This window comes from Oncorhynchus keta, chromosome 16, assembly GCF_023373465.1.
Source record: "Oncorhynchus keta strain PuntledgeMale-10-30-2019 chromosome 16, Oket_V2, whole genome shotgun sequence".
NCBI classification, from domain to species: domain Eukaryota; kingdom Metazoa; phylum Chordata; class Actinopteri; order Salmoniformes; family Salmonidae; genus Oncorhynchus; species Oncorhynchus keta.
Window position 1 is genome coordinate 2978208 of NC_068436.1, and position 16634 is coordinate 2994841.

A 16634-nucleotide genomic window follows, 5' to 3' on the forward strand; every position below is an offset into this window, starting at 1 on the left:
TCCTAGCCACCGTGCTTCTACACCTGTATTGCTTGCTGTTTGGGGTTTTAGGCTGGGTTTCTGTACAGCACTTTGAGATATCAGCTGATGTACGAAGGGCTATATAAATAAATTTGATTTGATTTGATTCCAATGATTGGCTCATAATTGTCACCTTTGCAGATATTCACACCAAATCCCATTCCCCAGCGCTCCTAGTAATGAATCAGTCAATCACTCTCCTCCCTCTACCTTCCCTCTGCTCTCCTCTCCTCTTTCAACTTTGTCATCCCTCTCTCCATCACATCGGAGGTGAGACAGACAGGCGAAGGCGGGTAATCTCACAGAAGGTGACAGCCAGTCAGCGTGTCAGCACAAAGCCATTTAAACACAACACTTTTTTGTTAATGGTGGTGGCGAAGTGGGCGGAGGAAGAGGACGGGGGGGGCAGTTGAGGATGGAGGGTGGATGGAGGGATGAGGGGGAGGAATGGAGGGGACGGGTAGACAGGCCATGGCACAGTGGAAGGGAGGGAGGGAGGGAGGGAGGGAGGGAGGGAGGGAGGGAGGGAGGGAGGGAGGGAGGGAGGGAGGGAGGGAGGGAGGGAGGGAGGGAGGGAGGTGTCGGGGAGCAAGTCGACAAGCTTCTTTTCTTTGAATGAAAAATCATTCCATACATTTATAGGAACCCCCGCTGCTGAAGGAGACACAAGAAAGCCTGATTGAAGTACTCTAAAACCCACCTAAACAAGCCTACATCTGGGGGAAATGTTCTGTGGACTAATTAAGCAAAATTAGAGCTCTTTGGCAATACAAGTTTGCACTGTGTTTACTGACGACCAAATGAAGCATTCAATGAAAATAACACCCTCGCTGCAATCAAAGATGGGGAGGTTTGATCATGTTGTGGGGTTGCTTTGCTGCCACTGGTACTGTGGGCCTTGAAATTATGCAAGACATCATGAAATCAGCTGAAAATCAGGTGTTTTGGGAGTCCCAATGTTTTCACCCAGTTTCCAAAAAACTGGGTCTCCATTGAAGGTTGTTCTTCCTGAAGGACAACAACCCCAAACACACAAGAAAAGTGCCCAGGGATGGTTAAGAAGAGATGCTGGACTGTTCTGGACTGGCCAGCGAAGAGTCCAGATCTGAATCACATACAAAACCTGTGGTGAGAGTTGAAAACAGCAGTTGGTGGGAGGCACCCCTCAAACATTGACGAATTAGGGAAGTTTGCTGGTGAAAAGTAAGCCAAACGTTCAGTAGAAAGGTGCAACAAGCTCATTGATGGATACACTAAGTGTTTGTCTGCACTTGTCTTGGCCAAAGGTTGTGCAACCATCTACTAGCTCCAGGATGGCAATACTTTTGTTTATGCCATTCAGGCAATACTTTTGTTCATGCCATTTGTCTAAAATACTAACATACTTTATACTACAAACTTAATGAATTTGGGGTGGCAGGTAGCCTAGTGGTTAGAGCATCTGGCCAGTAACTGAAAGGTTTGGCTAGATCGAATCCCTGAGCTAACAAGATAAAAATCTGTTGTTCTGCTCCTGAACAAAGCAGTTAACATACTTTTTCTAGGCTGTCATTGTAAATAATAATTTGTTCTTAACGGACTTGCCTAGTTAAATAAAGGAAAAATATACTATACGTTTAGTATACTGTAAACTAATAGTATCCTTTCAGTTGAGCATACTAGCGCTTTGCCTATCTAGACTTCGGGTGTGTTTGTAAATTCAATCTGGAGTGCCAGAGTATGTTCTGGGCGTTGGTAAATCCAGGGCATTGTCAGATCATAAATTCAGAGCGTTTCGCTCTCGGTGCGTTCAGAGCGCACTGACAATCTGGCCGAGGAGTAGGTTTGATCAGAGTTTTGACTTCACAACAACTGTCAAGCCCACAAGCTAACTGACTTGCTTGCTACTTCCAGACACAGATTAGAGAACACCTCACTCTGACCATTTTACTTGCCCTAAGCAGAACTGGTTAGGCAGTTTCATGTTGGTGACTGATGATGACTGCTTTTTGCCATAGGCCACATTCAATGTTGACCATTCAAAAATGTATCAGTTATTCTGCGCTCTGGTACACTCAGATGAGAGTGCTCTGAAATCGGAGTAGATTGCCAGAGTGAATTTACGAACGCACCCGAATGACTACACCACTCAGCTAAACTATGAATGACGTGAATAATAAAGTCAATAAATGTTGGGTAGTTAGTTAGATAGCATAAAGTAAATATACAGGCAAGTTTGTTGCATTAGTAGCCGACTGATGTTACAGCAGGTAGCTAACATACCCGGTGCATAACTGCTGTAATGATATGCTATGTAGTTCGTAAGGATTGCCAAGCTAACAATTTGTCAGCCAACATAACATGTAACATAACTTATTTGAAAAGGCATTACTTTTCACATTGCTGAGCATTTTCTTAACATTTGTCATAATTAGTTAAAATGACAAATTTCTATCCACTCTCGTCGGACGTCGGCTGCATATTTTCCCCCATTTTTTAAAAATCTGAAAAGGTTGTGAAGCTACGGCCATTTTCTGAATAATTACATTATGAGCCCTAAAAGTACGGAAATAGTGTACATTGTCCTGCTTTAACTGGAACAGGCCCAAATCCACGCCTTTTGCGTGAAGAAAAGACGCCGGAAAAGGGGGAGCAGATTGCAGATCCTTCTGAGAAGCCGGAGGCGAGTGAGAAAACTCCCAATGACATTCATTCTCCTTGCTAATGTGCAATCATTAGAAAATAAAATGGATTACCTATTATTAAGATTATCCTACCAACGGGACATTAAAAACTGTAACATCTTACGTTTCCCCGAGACGTGGCTGAATGAAGAAATGGACAATATAGAGCTGGCGGGATTTTCCATGCACCGGCAGAACAGAGACGCAACCTCTGGTAAGACAAGGAGTGGGGGTGTGTGTCTTTTTGTCAAAAAACTTAAATAATTTTTACCAAATGTTGTCACATGCATGTCACATGTGCAACGAGAGAAAAAAAATCCTAGAACACCTTTACTCCACACAAAGAGATGCATACAAAGCTCTCCCCTGCCCTCCATTTGGCAAATCTGACCACAATTATATCCTCCTGCTTACCAGCAAAAACTAAAGCAGGAAGTACCAGTGATTCGCACAATACGGAAGTGGTCAGATGACGCGGATGCTGCACTACAGGACTGTTTTGCTAGCACAGACTGGAATATGTTCCGGGAATCATCCCTTGGCATTCAGGACTACACTACCTCAGTCATTGGCTTCATCAATAAGTGCATTGATGATGTCGTCCCCACAGTGACTGTACGTACATATCCCAACCAGAAGCAATGGATTAAAGGCTACATCCGCATCGAGCTAAAGGCTAGAACTGCCGCTTTCAAGGAGCGGGAGACTAATCTGGACGCTTATAAGAAATCCCGCTATGCCCTCAAACGAAGAATCAAACAAGCAAACCGTCAATACAGGATTAAGACTGAATCCTACTACACTGGCTCTTGTAGGATGTGGCAGGGCTTGAAAACTATTACGGACTACAAAGGGAAACCCAGACTCGAGCTGTTCAGTGACGCGAGCCTACCAGACGAGCTAAATGCCTTTTATGTTGGCTTCAAGTGTAATGGATCTCGTCCTCCTCTTCAGCTGAGGAGGAGTAAGGATCGGGAGAAAGAGAGGAGGAAAATCATAGAAAAACGAACATAGACAATCCACCCAACTCACGCCCTGACCATACTAAAACAAAAGCCAAAACAAAGGAACTAAGGTCAGAACGTGACATCGAGGCAAGCAACACTGAAGCATGCACGAGAGCACCAGCTGTTCTGGATGACTGGGTGATAACGCTCTCTGTAGCCGATGTGAACAAAACCTTTAAACAGGTCAACATTCACAAAGCCGCTGGACCAGACGGATTACCAGGACGTGTACTCAAAGCCTGCGCGGACTATCTATCAAGTGTCTTCACTGACATTTTCAACATTTCCCTGTCCGAGTCTGCAAAACCTACATGTTTCAAACAGACCGCCATATTCCCTGTGCCTAAGGAAGCGAAGGTAACCTGCCTAAATGATTACTTCCCAGTGGCACTCACGTAGGTAGCCATGAAGTGTTTTGAAAGGCTGGTCATGGTTCACATCAACAGCATTCTCCCAGACACACTAGACCCACTCCAATTCGCATACCGCCCCACTCAGTCTCCTCCTGTATTCCCTGTTCACCCACGACGTGACCAAACACCACTCCAACACCATCATTAAGTTTGCTGACGACACAACAGTGATGATCACCAACAACGATGAGATGACCTATAGGGGAGAGGTCAGAGAACTGGCAGTGTGGGCAAAACAAAAGAGCTGATTGTGGAATACAGGAAAAGATGGGCCGGTCCGAACAGGCTCCCATTAACATCAACGGGGCTGTAGTGGAGCGGGTCGATAGTTTCAGGTTCCTTGGTATCCACATCACCAACGAACCATAATAGTCCAAACATACCAAGACAGTCGTGAAAAGGGTACAAAAAAACATGTCCCCCTCAGGAGATTGAAAAGATTTGGCATGGGCCACCAGATCCTCAAAAGGTTCTACAGCTGCACCTTCGAGAGCATCCTGACCGGTTGCATCACCGCCTTGTATGGCAACTGCTCGGCCTCTGACCGTAAGGCGCTACAGAGGGTAGTGTGAACGGCCCAGTACATCCAAGCTTCCTGCCATCCAGGACCTATTATAATAGGCGGTGTCAGAGGAAGGCCTATAAAATTGTCAAAGACTCCAGCCACACCAGTTATATACGATTTTCTCTGCTACCGCACGGCAAGCGGTGACGGAGCACCAAGTCTAGGACCAAAATGCTCCTCAACAGCTTCTACCCCCAAGACATTAGACTGCAGAACAATTCATAAAAATTGTCACCGGACAATTTACATATATTTATCCGGCACTGTACCAGCATGCCATAGCTAAAAATAAATAATAAATACAGCATTTGGGTGTTTTAATTATGTCTTGCCCTAGGTGTTATACAGACTGTGTCCCAAATAGCACCCTATTTCCTATGTAGCACACTACTTTTGAAGAGGGTTCAAAACACTCAGGTAAAGTAATGCCCTACATAGGAAGTATACCCAGAGTCAGACAGTCTGGAGTGGAAATAGAAAAAGGTAACTACATCTGACATGTGTAGCCGTCTTTCTCCACTATTCTAAATACCAAGTACACCCAAACTACACCTTCCAAATTCAATTGACAAACTTGGTGGTGTGCTTCTTTGTGAGACTCTATATCAATAGGACGGAGCTGATTTCCAACTACATCCTAAGAACAGATCAGAGTGTTCTGACAAACGCTTTATAAAAACAGTCATTTATCCAAAATACTGCTCTCAAGCGCATCTTTCACCAATTGAATTGACAAACCAGGTGATGTGTTTCTTTGATTAACTGTTACTCTCAATAGTACCGCACTACCTTGATACACAAAAAATCAAAATTATCCAATTCAAATAAATCCAATGATTCAGAGGCATCTGAGGAAGAAGCAATGTAGATTACGTGTGTCCCAAATGACAATTTATTTGCAATATAGCGCACTATGAGTCCTGGTCAAAAGTTGTGCACTACATAGTGAATAGGGTGCCGTTTGGGACTCAAACACTTTGTACAAGACATTCCCCTGAAGGACATGAAAGACAATGTAGCAGGGCCTCTCCAATGACATACAGACTGCCACAACTCCCAGACAAGGGCTTTCACTCTCCCCCTTAAAAGCCGTCCAGACAAAAATACTAAATGATTTAATAAAGGAGATACGGAGGAGGACAGAGACAGTCAGAGACTGTGACACCCTCCCCTATGACTTCTCTTCCTTTCCCCTTTTCCTTTAGGTCTTGGAATTAGTCTTTCATTTGTTTTATTCCCTCTCCCCCTAACTCAATTTGGGCAGATGGCAGACGGCGTAGTCCAGACGCATCAGACGCCACGCTGTTGTTTTCTACCACACCACCACCACCATTCCATCTCCAGGCATTGTGTGTGTGTGTGTGTCTGTGTGTGAGTAGGGGCTTGTTTAATCAAACACCCAGAGCCCGAGCTTTAAAAGCTGTCATTGCCACAACAACCTCTCTCTCTCTCTCTCTCTCTCTCTCTCTCTCTCTCTCTCTCTCCTCTCTCTCTCTCTCTCTCTCCTCTCTCTCTCTCTCTCTCTCTCTCTCTCTCTCTCTCTCTCTCTCTCTCTCTCTCTCTCTCTCTCTCTCTCTCTCTCTCTCTCTCTCTCTCTCTCTCTCTCTCTCTCTCTCTCTCTCTCTCTCTCCTCTCTCTCTCTCTCTCTCTCTCTGCGTCTTTGTGATGTCAGCTCATCTGTCCGCGTGTGTGTCTGTCTGTGTTTGTTGTGCGTTGTGTGCGTGAGCCTCCAGGATTGTGTCTCCACTCAGCTAGAGCCGGTCGGTGCAAAGCGCAGTGACTCTTCCGCCTCCGGCGTTCTTATTTATCTTATTTGTTTATTTATTTGTATTTATTTCTTCCTGTCGCTGGCAGGGGTCGGTGTCGGTAATTACTGGACTGGAACGAAGGTAGGAGAAGCCAATTTGAGTTAGAGAGGTATGCGCTGAGGTGCGTCTGGTGAAACCCCCCTAGCGGATACAGCCTCTAACCTTTTTCTACCTTTTCTATTTAGGACTGAGAGTGGATACACGCCACGGGGGGCCAGACACAGCGGGGATTAGACATACAATTTGGGTTTGGACACACACACAGGCACACGCACACACACGCACATGCAGGCACACACACGCAGCCACACACACGCAGCCACATGCACAGTTGTGCAGACACACACATTTGCTCACACACAAATGGACACACACATGCATACACTTTGCACTACTATCAGCAATTGAAGCCTAGATGTGCAATAAGGGCACTGCATCTCAGGACATTTGGTCGGGCTAGAAAACCATGAAAAACAATGTCAGAAGGTTGATTGGCTAAACAACAGCTGTGAGAGCCACATAACCCAAGGCAGGTTGCGCAAGACCTCACAAGTATGACACATTTCGCACCTCCTGTAGCCCTGCTCATTTCATATACACTGGCTCAGACACACACTGCATATGTTCACAGTTACATCTTGATTAGATGTTGACACAAGGTTAAAAATAGAATCATGAGCCTCCCGAGTGACGCAGCGGTCTAAGGCACTGCATCGCAGTGCTAGAGGCGTCACTACAGACCCGGGTTTGATCCCAGGCTGTGCAGCAGCCGGCTGCAACCGGGAGACCCATGAGGAGGGGTCCGGTGTAGGGGAGGGTTTGACCGTCCGGGATGTCCTTGTCCAATCGCGCTCTAGTGACTCCTGTGGCGGGCCGGGCACATGCACACTGACTTCGGTAGGCAGTTGTAAGGTGTTTCCTCCGACACCTTGGTGCGGCTGGCTTCTGGGTTAAGCGAGCAGCGTGACAAGAAGCAGTGGGGCTTGGCAGGGTCGTGTTTCGGAGGATGCATGTCCGTACGGAGTTGCAGCGATGGAACAAGACTGTAACTACCAGTTGGATATCACAAAATTGGGGAGAAAAAGGGGTGATAAATATTTAAAATAGAATCATTATCCTCACATGGAGACAATGTTGTCACCCCAAATGGTACGCTATACCCTATATAGTGCACTACATTTGTCAAAAGTACTATGTAGGGAATAGGGTGCCATTTGGGACATATATAATCGATTTATGCTAATGTCTTTTTTTTTTTCATTTACAATATAAGGCCATGTAAATTAAATCAGGTTTTCGTGTCAGTGGAAGCTAAGAAGCCACAGCAAGTGTATACTATAAACAGCTGCATTATATGAAATAGCATCTCCTCATGGCCTATCATGACTATTTATCAACAAATGTGGTTGCATCACCATGGCTATCCACGTTAGCATTTAGCATTGGTATGTTTGTTGAGTGGGAACCATACTGAGTCTGAAATGGGGTTATCACGCCCCCAGGGCATCACAGCCTGGCTAGCCAAAGTGTGGCGCTAATACTGGCTGTAACAAGTTGCTAAAATAAGAGGAGCTATTGTAGGTGGGCTAATGTAGCATGGTGCTAATAGCAGCTTTAGCATTGTGGGCTAGCATTGAGGAAGCCATGTCACAAACTGCTGATCCCTTAAGACAAAAACCACACCCCACTTCTCAATTTAAAGACAAATCTGAGAGGGAAGTAAAAAGAGATGGAAAGGGGGGAGAGAGAGAGAGAGTTCGAGAGAAAACACCACTTCAAGAGCCTGAGAGTGCCAGTGTTAACTCTCGCTAACCCTTGCTGACCTTTTTGACAGAAAATGGATCCCACCACAGTACCAATTAAATTAAGATCAATCCTTTCCACTTCCCTTTATCCTTTCCCCCTCACTCTCCCCAGATTCTTCTCTTACTGTTGTGTACTGTCTCTGTTAAAATGATGACGCTAGGACCCTCTTCACCCTGAGATTCTCACTCATCAGCCACAGTGACAAGGAGAGAGAGAGTGTGAGGTCAGCAGCTGTGTATGTGTGTGCTGAGTGTGAGGACAGGTGTTGGGTGGGCTTTTCGATAGGCGAGACCGACCGACGCACGGCGGTGCCGACTCTCCAGTGCCTGGCACAAGGCCTTGTTGCTATGACGAGGGCTGTGTGTCCGTGTATTTCTCTGTGTGTGTGTGTGTGTGTGTGTGTGTGTATGAGGCTGTTCCAAAGTGGCAAAAGGCTTGAAAGGTAGAAACACTTCATTTGGAAGAAGCCCTAGCAGCTGTGTTGCAGAGTATCATCAGCGGTGATGAGCCGTGTGCGCCAAGGAGAGCACTTGAACGTCACTGGATACAAACGGATGCAGATTGCTACAGACGCATGGTGGTAAGCAATATACAGCCTCATCGGCCCCAAACCCAATGCAGCACTCATGTGGCCGATTGGCCGGCAACCTCAAGACTTTCGCTTCTGACTGGCTTGATTGAGCCACCCAGTGGTGGAAAAAGTACCCGGTTGTCATACTTGAGTAAAAGTAAAGATACCTTAATAGAACATGACTCAAGTAGAAGTCACCCAGTGAAATACTACTTGAGTAGCAAAGGTAAATGCAATTGCTAAAATATGATTAAGTATCAAAAGTAAAATAATAAATCATTTCAAATTCCTTATATTAAGCAAACCAGACGGCAGCTTGTTTATTTACGGATAGCCAGGGGCACACTCCAACATCGTTTACAAATGAAGCATGTGTGTTTAGTGAGTCCGCCAGATAAGAGGCAGTAGGGATGACCAGGGATGTTCTCTTGAGAAGTGTGTGAATTGGACCATTGTCCTGTCCTGCTCAGCATTCCAAATGTAACAAGTACTTTTGGGTGTCAGGGAAAACGTATGGAGTAAAAAAAGTATATTATTTTCTTGTGGAATGTAGTGGAGTAAATAGTAAAGTAAAGTACAGATACCCCAAAAAAACGACTGAAATTAGACCTGGGCTTATTTTCATGCAAATGATATATCAGGTTTCAGGCAAAGGAAAGGCAGAGACAGTGGTGAAAAATAATTATAAAAAATATTATAAAGTACTATTTGTGGGTGTGTGTGTTACTGTGTGTGTGCCTGTATGTGCATATGTGTGCTTGTACAATCTCGGTGTATCAAATATCCTGAAGTACATAGTGAATCGGGCGATTGTAATGATTATAACGTCATTACCAACGATCGTGTGACTGTAAAGTCGCTAGACACTCATCATCTACAGTCTATGAGCCTATTTGCCTCTTCAGAGAGCCAGAGCAGCCAAAAGGTGATGGACCTGCATTAATAAAGCATCACGGAGTACCAGTGCTGATCTAGGATCAGATTCCCCCTGTCCATCTGATCTTATTATCAACTCCTACTGTGAGACACTTTTATGAATATGGGCCCTGAAATCCCAGCGGGCAAAGACATTGTATGACAAATAAAGGTGTAATTCTGGTCGAGAGATCACATCCTGGTTTCTTGACCACGAGGCTAATGCATCTGCCTTTTAGAAGCAGGCGTTCTCCTCTTCACCACTGACTGTCATTTTGTAAACAATCTTAGCTGCTGGTGCCTTTTAGAAGGAAAATGGCCAGGCAGCCAGCCTGTTGCCTGGGTTACGGAGCCCCCCTCTCCCCTCTCTCTCCTCTCTCTCTCTCTCTCTCTCTCTCTTTATATCACTCTCTCTTTCTATCACTCTCTCTCACTCTTTGGTCTCTCTCTCTCTCTCTATCTCTTTATATCACTCTTACTCTCCACCACTATCTCTCTCTCTCAGGTCTCCCTCTCTCTTTGGTCTCTACTCCCTCCCTCTAGTCAGTGTTCAGCCGTGTTGGGCTTATTAAGGATGCCAGCGATGTCTGCCAGCTCCTCTCCTCCTGGCCAGGTGATTGCAGAGGGCAGACCTGCACTCCCTCCCCCGAGACAGGGCCATCAGGCAGGGCTGGAGCGGAGCCTGCCTAGAGGAGACCAGCCCCTTCGATTCCTAACGAGAGGCTGCCCTTCTCTCCCTCTCATCCTCCCTCTCTCCATATTTATCTCACTGTGACTCGCTCTCTCTCTCTCTCCCCTTATTGCATCTCACTCCACATTGTCTATCTCTTTCTAGCTTACCATTTCTCTCACTCGTTCACCCATCTTTATTTTTCTCTAACTCTCCCTCCACCCCAATTTCTCCCCATCCCTACCCCCATGACCCCCACTTTCTCTCTCCCTCTATCACGAGCTCTCTCCCTATCTTCAAATCAAATCAAACTGTATTTGCCACATGCGCCGAATGCAACAGGTGTAGACTTTACTGTGAAATGCTTACTTTACAAGCCCTTAACCATCAGTGCACTTCAAGAAGAAGAAAATATTTACCAAGTAGAATAAAATAAAAAGTAATAATAAAAATTAACACAAGAAGAATAACAATAATGAGGCTATATACAAGGGGCACCGGTACCGAGTCAGTGTGCAGGGGTACAAGCTAGTTGAAGTAATCTGTACACCGCCTATTATATAGGTCCTGGATGGCAGGAAGCTTGGCCCCAGTGATGTACTGGGCCGTTCGCACTACCCTCTATAGCGCCTTTTGGTCAGATGCCGAGCAGTTGCCATACCAGGCGGTGATGCAACTGGTCAGGATGCTCTCGATGGTGCAACTGTAGAACCTTTTGAGGATCTGGGGGCCCATGCCAAATCTTTTCAGTCTCCTGAGGGGGAATAGGTTTTGTCGTGCCCTCTTCACGACTGTCTTGGAATGTTTGGACCATGATAGTTCCTTGGTGATGTGGACACCAAGGATCTTGAAACTCTCAACCCGCTCCACTACAGCCCCATCGATGTTATTGGGAGCCTGTTCGGCCCACCTTTTCCTGTCGTCCACGATCAGCTCTTTTGTCTTGCTCACATTGAGGGAGAGGATGTTATCCTTGCACCACACTGCCAGTTCCTTGACCTCCTCCCTATAGGCCGTCTCATCGTTGTCAGTGATCAGGCCTACCACTGTTGTGTCGTCATCTTTCTCCCCCCTAGCCGCTTCTCCCACTCCCTCTCTCCCCTCCCTCGCTCTGCTGTAGCTCTGAGCATTCCGCTGTGCTCCTCTAATTCATCACTAACACGCTAAAGCACTGCAGTGACACGGACATTCAGGGAGTCCGGGGGACGCCGCGCACAGAGTCCACCTCCCAAATGGCGCCCTATTCCCTATATAGTGCAATACTTTTGACAAGATGAGCTAACCCTATGGGCCCTGGTCAAAAGTAGTGCCCTATATATGGACGCAGCCGGAGCCTCGCCAGTCCGTGAAGGGCAAAATGAGGACATCCATTTCGAGAGAGGAATCAAACAAGTTAACTCTCCTCCCTCATCCTCCTCTTCTCCCTCATCCTCCTCTTCTCCCACTCCCCATCCACTCGTCCAGTAAATTATTCCGTTATTATCTATCCTCTGGATGTGAGTGGTGGTGGACTATCAGACTTACGTCAGCCTCTGGGAGATCTGGGTGGTTGTCCAGCATAATGTAGAACACTGGGGTTGTACGAAGTAGCAAGTACTAGAGTACAGTGAGGGGAAGATTCAACCAATAAGTTATATTGGGCATGGTTCAAATTATTAAGGAAAAATAATGATTGTCATACAAACTCACACATTGTTCGATTTAAGATGTACACACAAACTCACGGATGCACGCACACACACGCACACCTCAACGTGTACACTATGCATTTATTTTAGTAGAGCATGAAATGTGAGAGCTGAGATGATCTGCATGCACCTCAATGGTCTGAGCCTGAAACCTCCGCTTTATTATGGGCCTGCCTGCCTGCCTGCCTGCCTGCCTGCCTGCCTGCCTGCCTGCCTGCCTGCCTGCCTGCCTGCCTGCCTGCCTGCCTGCCTGCCTGCCTGCCTGCCTGCCAGCCTGCCTGCCTGCCTGCCTGCCTGCCTGCCTGCCTGCCTGCCTGCCTGCCTGCCTGCCTGCCTGCCTGCCTGCCTGCCTGCCTGCCTGCCTGCCTGCCTGCCTGCCTGCCTGCCTGCCTGCCTGCCTGCCTGCCTGCCTGCCTGCCTGCCTGCCTGCCTGCCTGCCTGCCTGCCTGCCTGCCTGCCTGCCTGCCTGCCTGCCTGCCTGCCTGCCTGCCTGCCTGCCTGCCTGCCTGCCTGCCTGCCTGCCTGCCTGCCTGCCTGCCTGCCTGCCTGCCTGCCTGCCTGCCTGCCTGCCTGCCTGCCTGCCTGCCTGCCTGCCTGCCTGCCTGCCTGCCTGCCTGCCTGCCTGCCTGCCTGCCTGCCTGCCTGCCTGCCTGCCTGCCTGCCTGCCTGCCTGCCTGCCTGCCTGCCTGCCTGCCTGCCTGCCTGCCTGCCTGCCTGCCTGCCTGCCTGCCTGCCTGCCTGCCTGCCTGCCTGCCTGCCTGCCTGCCTGCCTGCCTGCCTGCCTGCCTGCCTGCCTGCCTGCCTGCCTGCCTGCCTGCCTGCCTGCCTGCCTGCCTGCCTGCCTGCCTGCCTGCCTGCCTGCCTGCCTGCCAAACTCTGTCCAGCACAGATAGTTCTCTCTCTCTCTCTCTCTCTCTCTCTTCTTCCCCCAATAGAGGACAGTAAGGCAGACATGGCCCTCCATCACCTTGACTTAGGTGGATCTATGTGCTGTTATAGGCCCGGCTGGAGATAGCAGGATGGAGGGAGGAGATGAGGAGAGGAGAGGGGGAGGACGGAGGGCTGGAGAGACAGATCTCCCTTTAGATCAATCACCACTCAATTCTCCGCCCTTGAACCTCTCTCCAGCACTAATGAAAGAGAGAGAGAGAGAGAGAGAGAGAGAGAGAGAGAGAGAGAGAGAGAGAGAGAGAGAGAGAGAGGGCAAGTGGGAGAGAGAAAGAGAAAGCAAGAGAAAGAGAGAGAGAGAGAGATAGGGGGCAGATGCTATGTTGTGCAGGAAACACCAGGCAGAGAAAAAGAGAGACAGAGAGAGAGAGACATGAAAGAGGCAGGAGGGAGCCTAGCAGAATGTTTTTTAGGACCAAGCTGCCTCTGTATGTTAATGTGCGAGTGTGTGTGCGGGATTCCGTGTCAGTGTGCGCGTGTGCAAGTGCAAACACCCGTCGACCTGTCAGGGCGCAGCATCGGCCGGCGTGAGCGATGGCGGGTGTGTCGATACGCTTCATTCTTGACGCCCACCACTTAAGAACCCGGGCGCCATAAAACACGGCTGTCGGCCTCAAAGCGCCAATCCATTCTCACCTCCCCTTACCCCCTGTCTCCCCCACTGATCCTCTGCCGACGCCCTGGTGTGTGAGTGACAGGCTAGAAAATGTACAGGATAACACCGCCACTATATAAACAAGGGATGGCGTGATGATTTACATAAAAGAGGGTAAAAACGTTTGCATTGGCTCAAAGAGTTACGTTGAGACGGTAATATTATAGATGTGGACGTGAGAAGGAGCTCAGTCTGGTCAATGTGGTCATGGGAGATGGGAGATGTAGTTCAGCCGGGCCGTGGAAGGTCTGTCTCTCAGTTGTCGTGGGAATCTGGGTTCGAGCAAGGAATACTGTAGATAGGGATGTGATTTGCCTAAAATGTTCAGGAGTGGATTTCAACTGGGAAGACCTTGAAGACCTTGAAGCTGGGATGTCGGCACCATCAGTTGCCTTGTTAACCCGTTCCTTTTCTTTCCCTATGCGTTTTACTTTGAAATCGTCTTGTCCGTTTCGTGTCTCAGCCAATGCTGTCCTATTCTTTCTGCGGTTGAGGCAAGGTGGCTGGTGGAAGAGGAGCACACTATTAGGGGAGCTTTTAGCAGTGGAACCAGAGCCGCGTCCCCATGGGATCCTATTCCCTTTCTAGTGCATTGCACTCCAGGTGGCAGGAAGTGTCACAACACCCGAAGTGGCCCGAAAGGAAAGGGACACATAGGGAGTCTTTGCGCGAGTCCATTGCACAACCAGTCCGTCAAACACAGACTCACAATGCAGACCCAACAACTTTCTCCACTCTCGCAGGGGCTCACAGAATCCCCCGTTTTGTGTTTGTCGTTCCAGCTCCAAATCAGAGACAACTACACAGTACAATCATTTACACCAACACCAGCTACACTCACAGCGCCCCTACCACTCCCAAACAGCTCCAGATTCAGCTCCAAACCTAACGCGCGTACCCTGAACTGTCCTTTAGACCAAAACCCTAACACACTGGGCATACTGTCCCTCGACACGTGTCAGGCCGTCAATTGAGAATGACGTTTGGTTCTTAATTGACGTTTCTGGTTCAATAAAGGTATATAAAAGCAAATAGGACAGTGCACCTTGTCTGAGCGGACACTTACATTATGCCAAGCCCATGGCAGTGTCACCGCAATCAATGTCCCCGGTCACACAAATATACAAGGGACGTTTAAAGTCAAATATACATACCCTCATTAATTGGGCCATGCCCACTAAAACAACTGTGGGTAATTAAGTTGTCAACCTTAGCGTGTCGAAGCTCTTCACTCTAAACAGTAACTTTACAACAGAAAAGAAAGAGGAGTGTGTGTGTGTGTGTGTGCGTGCGTGAAAGGGAGTGTGCTGGACAGACATTTACATCACAGGAGGTGCCACCACTTTAAGTGCCACCAACCAGCCCAAGGACCGTGCCCCAGGACGACCTGACATGATGACTCCTTGCTGTCCCCAGTCCACCTGACTGTGCTGCTGCTCCAGTTTCAACTGTTCTGCCTTATTATTATTCGACCATGCTGGTCATTTATGAAAATGTGAACATCTTGGCCATGTTCTGTTATAATCTCCACCCGGCACAGCCAGAAGAGGACTGGCCACCCCACATAGCCTGGTTCCTCTCTAGGTTTCTTCCTAGGTTTTGGCCTTTCTAGGGAGTTTTTCCTAGCCACCGTGCTTCTACACCTGCATTGCTTGCTGTTTGGGGTTTTAGGCTGGGTTTCTGTACAGCACTTTGAGATATCAGCTGATGTACGAAGGGGTATATAAATCAATTTGATTTGATTTGATTTTGACTTTATTAATTGGGGAGGATGGGCTCATGGTAACGGCTGTAGCCGAATGAGTGGCTGGTTTCCATGTGTTTGATGCCATTCCATCCGTCCCAGCCATTATTAGGAGCCGTCCTCACATCAGCAGCCTCCACTGGTCTACATGTACCTTCCCGTAATTTGGCAGACACTCTTACCCGGTGCTACTTACAGTCCATGCATTCAACTAAGGTTGGTAAAGACAACCAATCACAGTCAAGTAAATAAAGCAGCTATCAGTGAGGGGACAAAACAGAGTGAGTGTTAGCGCGAGGAAGAACAACCACAGCAGTCCGTCAGGAAAGGGAGAGAGGAGTCTAATACTGATGCAAACGACGTGTCTCTGAGTCCTCCCTTGGCCTGTGGCGTAAACCCATTTTCTGCACCGAGCCGAGAGAAACAAAGCAAACAGCGCAGGAGCGGCTCACACATATAATCATTCCTTATACTACTAGCTATCTGAAAGGTCCCCAATTGCCCACATCCATTGCCCACATTTGCCCACGTCTACACTCAAATGCCTCAGGTGACATTATAGTGGTTCAATAGCGATGGAGATAGTTCAAAGTGAGGAGAAAAGGGTCAATTATCATAGCGATTGTGTAGGTAGTATTACCGGGGTGGGAATGACAGTCATTGTGAAGGAGTGCTTCGGAGTGCTTTGAAAAGGTCGCCCAAAGTGTCTTTGGGGCTGTCAGAGGAGGAAACAGACATTTTCTCCAAACTACCTTGAGGTGGTGTGTGTGTGTGTGTGTGTGTGTGTGTGTGTGTGTGTGTGTGTGTGTGTGTGTGTGTGTGTGTGTGTGTGTGTGTGTGTGTGTGTGTGTGTGTGTGTGTGTGTGTGTGTGTGTGTGTGTGTGTGTGTGTGTGTGTGTGTGTGGTGTGTGTGGTGTGTGTGGTGTGTGTGTGTGCCTTGTATGCTTGTGCGTGTGTGTCCAGCATAATCATTGAGAGGAACCATGTACGTGTGCCTTTCGGATGGGGTTGGGTGAAAAGCGGGAGTCAAATCTTGGTTGGACCTTGTGTGCAAATGACCAATAAAGGGATCTTCATTTGGATCTATTGTGAAGGATATAGTCCAACTGAATGCATTTCAGTGGCTCTAACAAAACAACACATGAGGTGACAAGGTATCG

The 16634-nt window shown here is 47.8% G+C and overlaps 1 protein-coding gene across 7 annotated transcripts in view; it reads right to left on the minus strand.

The window, feature by feature from the left end:
* LOC118395356 (catenin alpha-2) overlaps window positions 1-16634 on the minus strand; it is a 697964-nt gene that overhangs the window by 282387 nt on the left and 398943 nt on the right. The gene's annotated exons all lie outside the window — the stretch shown is intronic.